A 5,270-nucleotide genomic window follows, 5' to 3' on the forward strand; every position below is an offset into this window, starting at 1 on the left:
TGCTTGTCTGTTAGCGCTGACGACTCTCCGCAAACGCCACCGCTCTCGGTCTTTGAAGTGAAGGCCGTCGGCCTCTGAGTTGTCCGCGGTGAGAGGAAATGCCTGAATTTGGTATTCTCGGCATATTCTTGACACCGTGCATCTCGGAATGTTGAATTCCCTTACAATTTCCGGAAGGGAACATCCCAAGCGTCCAGCTCCCATTACCATTCGCGTTCATAGTCTGTTAATTCCTGTAGTGCAGTCACAATAACGTCGGAAACTTTTTCACATAAATCACCTGATTACAAATAACCGCAGAGCCAGTGCCCTGCACGTTTATAACTTGTCGAAGCGATACTACCGACACCTGTAAATGTACATCTCGCTATGGCACGACTTCCGTCACTTCAGTCTACACTTTCCTTACCTCGTCGCGTGCTCGGAACGCAATCAGGCGCATTCCATTTCGCGGTGGACTGTGGTCACACTGTTTTGGCTCATCATCGCATTATGCAATGCGAAGCTGTTAACTAAGTTAACAAACAAATTACGAAATGTAGCGCGTTGTGAAATAAACCACGGTGAACGAAGGGGAATATCAAGTTCCGTCCTCATTGCGGTATTTACCGAATAACTCGGTGTACTCTAAACAATGAGTTTTTGTGGCTCCGTAGAATGTTGACATTTGCGATGCTGGTGCACTCGAAATTCGCGTATTTTACCGTTGTCCACGGTTTTGCTGTGATTGAAAAGAACTCGAAAGTATTGCGAAAATGTCAATAGCTCGATTGTTTGCTGAATTCCTGACAGGCGATTGATACGAAAAGAGATACCCACAGAGGGAAACAAAACCTACCGTTACACAAAGCTCTCAGGCTCCCGCCTCGAAAAAGCTAGCTACTTACAACTGCGTACATGCAACGAGACAAAGCTCACCTCAGATAAAGAGTAACTAATGGAATAGTGACCCCTTTATTTACAGTGAAGGTGTTGTAGAAATAATAAAGTACCAGATAATATTTAGTTAATCCTCAGCATTATATCTCGCAAAATATCTCATATTCTTCTGAATTCTAGTTGTTAAATAACATTCATGTTCGGATTCCATAAATCCATCTTGCAACGTCTGAAAATTTCTCCTTACAACCTTGTTGATATGGAATAATTTCATTCAACAGAACTTGATCAAAAACAGCGTCACGGACATCAAGAGTCAAAAGTAATTTTGGTGAAATTTGGTCAATATCATCAGTGTCTTTTAACACGCGAATTGTTGCTCTGTGGCCTGAATTTCAGTGTGTGTGTGTGAGTGTGTGCGTGTGTGTGTGTGTGTGTGTGTGTGTGTGTGTGTGTGTGTGTGTCCGAAGTTCCATATGTCCTCCTAACTCACTGGACTGATTTCTACCAAACTTGGTACACACGTACCTTACTGTCAGGCGACGATCTCTATGGGGGTAAGACTCACCCACCCACCCATCGGACGGGTGGTGATGAGGGTGAAAAATACGCACGCCTATCCATGCTTTAATTCTCGTATTTATTTATCCAGTATTTGAGACTGACTTGCAAACAAACCTAGCACATAATAACAAACCATTATGAATTTTTTGCTGGCTGATAATACTTGAAAAATGATGAAAGGGAAAATGTTTATAGCTTACTTCTTTCCCGCAGTTTATGCAGTAAACGTATCACATGAGGCACCACACTATAGTTTATTACTTATTTACTGTTAACTGCATTGGTGACACATTTTGTAAACAGAATGTAAATATACCACTTAATGTAAGTGTGAAATTGTATCACTGTACGACACACGGTTCTGATGATAAGACTTCATGAACAATGAGATGCGTGAAACACTGCCGCAACGAGGATGAAGTTTAAATTTATTACTTCCTTTTTTATCAGCTCCGTTCACAACACATTTCGCTGACAGTGTCAACATACGCCGTTGAAAGTACCTACAATATTGTATCACTGTGCGACAACAGTTCGTGAGGTATGATAGCATAAAAATTAAGCGTAACGCCACAGGCTGCATGGTATGGGTGTGGACGCACAGATATAAATAAATACCTGGGCAGCTTCGTGTTTCTCCGCTAGTATTCTGTAACATTCCCAAAACTTTCAATGCTCGTAAGAGTAGAGTTATCGTCGAAACAGCTGCTACCGACTTGTTTACGTGCACTTAGAACTACCATCTACTCATAATTAAAGTCCTTTGTTTTAGACAAACCCTTTCAGTGCTGTGGCGCTCCAATTCCATTTGCATTATAAGTCCTTACCACAAGCAGTAAGGTATCAGATCTTTTGGAAGCTCTTCTGCACCTTCTGCTCCCGCGTCTCTCTCAAAGCCCTTACAACGTTAGGTATGCGAAGTATTAGTGTGCGTCTTAAAATATCTATAATACTGAAAATTGAATATTCGCAGTTACAGTTGTTAAACAAACTGCAACTCTAATATTTCCATGTTTATAACTAGTATCGCTTCGCTTTTCAACTCATGGCAAGTTTCTTACTTGGCTTGTGTCGGTATGGAGTCATCGTATAGGTTCTACTCTCGCATCTTCTTCACACGTCATTCATCCTTTACTTAGAACACGTCGTATGTAAACATTCTGTATCTCTTGGCGAGTGCGAATTTCACTTAATTTTTTGAGGCTAGGTATTTCCTATTTGCGTTCTGTCGTACGTCCAAAACAGCCGCCTGTTGTTGGAATCGGCGTTACAGCTTAACGTAGTACATGTTAGCGTAAATTAACGCACAATGCAACAGTTTACCATGCATGGAGGTGAGGCACACCCGCATCTAATCTGTGAGTAGTGTTAGCCATTCTTTGGGTGTACAGCACGCCGGCAGGTTGCGATTTCTCTGTGATTTTCCACTTTCGTTTAGGATAATTTGAGGCTAGTTCCTAGTTTCCGCCACAGAAACACAATACAGATCCGAGCTGATACAGTAACTACAGAGGCAGCAGACACAAGATTTCTTCACATGCAAGACTATAAAAATGGATTATAGATTTGTCAGGTATGTATACTATTGTGTGCGTGTGTGTGTGTGTGTGTGTGTGTGTGTGTGTGTGTGTGTGTGTGGAAGGGCAAGAGGGCGGGTTTAGTAATTGCATAGAGCAGTATATTTCTATTTGATGAAGAATCACCGTTTAAATGCTTTGGAACACCATCTAGAATTTAGCCGTGTGTCATTATCTAAGCAATGCGTAAACCGTTCTAACTACCTTTCACCTCAAATAACCTAAAAATATATCTGTGGACGCTGTGTTGTCGAGCTGATACCCTACGCAATTTTCTAAGTACCTGCCCTCCTTCAATTATCTCTGTGCCGTCTTCCCCAACACCCCCAGGGAAAATGTCTCTCGATCGTTCACATTTATTCAGTACTTTTCATCGGTGTTTATGTGTTGATTGGGTACTTTACAGTGTAGCTGTTGCGCATCACCTGAATCTTACGGATGATATGGCGAGTGACGACATGCGTGTGCAAAGAAAAAGAGAACAGAAAACTGACAGTAATTCTTTTGCCTTTATACTAGTTTTACGAATACAGGTTGTAGTCACATGCTCCTCTGTTGCTACCAAGAGGTCTAAATTAGTATGAAAGGTGACGGTTCCATTATGAGTTGCGAAGCCAACAAATTAAAGTATGAAATCTTTGATGTAATGGCACAACGATCTGAAGAGTAGCCCGAAGTCTACGTTATGCTAACAGGTGACAGTTTAGTTAAGTTCACTATGAGATGTCGAATATTTCAATTAATTCGCTGTTACTGTGAGTTTCGCTGGGTCCTTCACGTGAGAGCGACGACGGAAGGTATTCCCGGCAGAGTGCTTCGTCGTGAGAGTGATTCTCAGTAGATATGCAAGGTTCAGACACTCGTGACGGTAGAATGCCAAGGACAGTGAACAATTTTCCTGCGAGGATCTCAAAGTGCGGGGCACGACGTGATCGCAGAGGTTGCCGTGGCACACGCTCGCACGTGCTGATGCGAGCTGCTCGTGCCCGCTAGCTGAAAACGTTGCCAGGAGGCCTTAGCTTCAAGTTCGCGACAACGACAAACTATTATAGTTTTGTGAGATCAAGAAAGGAAGTCGACACTGTTTCACTGGAAAATAAAGGTTATTGTCTGAATAATATTGCGAGATATTATTTAGGTGCTTTTAGCACTATAATTTTATTCATTTATTCACAACATATCCCTTCAAGGTCTCGACCTCTTAAAGTATTCACTACGAAAATTACTTTGCTTGTCCTCGGCTGTTCAAGGCGAACTATAAGTGACAAATGCGAAATTCTGGTACAGTTTAAGAGTGTTGGCTAATATAAGCGGATGAGCAAAACATTATGACCACCGCCCACTGAAAGATATGGTGGCGTTGCATGCATGTGAAGTAGTAAGGAGAGTATAGAGGGTAGTCAGAAACAATCTGAAAAACTTGTGTTAGAGGGTAGTTTGTGCTGAGAAATAAGGAAGAAAAATCGACGTGTTGTGCCGTTTCCTAGTTAATTAGCAGCCTATTGTGCGAGCAAATTCAAGAGCCACGCCCCCAGATACAATTAGAGTCAATTGGTCTCATAGCGTGGATGACAGCGCCCGAGAATGCTCAGCCTTTGGCTCGCATTTCGTCCTAACTAGGGACTCATCTCTCGTTCACATTTAGGGATTTAGAAAACCAAATGAAGAGCAATATGAAAATGGCATCTGTTATATCGGACATGTCCGAAAGAACAGATGCCATCTTCATATCGTTTAAGGCTAACCGGCTGATGACCTTCGTCAGTGCGGATGCACACGATTAGCCTGAACTCTTACGGGACTCGGTGGATTGTCTACCGCGAGTAATGAATGTAATGGGCAGGGGCACTACGAATGTAGTGTGTGGACTATAAGTTGAGAATGTGGGTCTCACGGGGAGCGTGCTGGCGATAAATTCCTGCAGTCGCACTATCCTCTGTGCCCTCGATGGCTCAGATGGATAGAGCGTCTGCCATGTAAGCAGGAGATCCCGTGTTCGAGTCCCGGTTGGGGCACACATTTTCAACTGTCACCGCCAGCAGCTAATGGCATTGATTTAAATGCAATTTCAAATGAAGAACACGTTTCGTGACACCATCTCTGGCAGGCCGCTTGAATTAGCGCACGCGACGTCCTTTCTGGCTAACTTCAGTGCTAATTACTCGGAACTCGGAAACGGCGGAACATATCGATTTTTTCCTTAACAATTATTTCGCCGCACAAACTACCATGCAACATCCTTACCACCTT

General features: G+C 42.9%; 1 non-coding gene across 1 annotated transcript; it reads left to right on the forward strand.

Annotated features, from left to right (window-relative positions):
- Positions 1-4,960: 4,960 nt before the first annotated feature.
- On the forward strand, positions 4,961-5,035 carry Trnat-ugu. The gene has a single exon. It is a non-coding gene; the product is annotated as a tRNA-Thr (tRNA).
- The last annotated feature ends 235 nt before the right edge of the window (positions 5,036-5,270 follow it).

The sequence above is a fragment of the Schistocerca americana genome, chromosome 7 (genome assembly GCF_021461395.2).
Source record: "Schistocerca americana isolate TAMUIC-IGC-003095 chromosome 7, iqSchAmer2.1, whole genome shotgun sequence".
Classification (NCBI taxonomy): domain Eukaryota; kingdom Metazoa; phylum Arthropoda; class Insecta; order Orthoptera; family Acrididae; genus Schistocerca; species Schistocerca americana.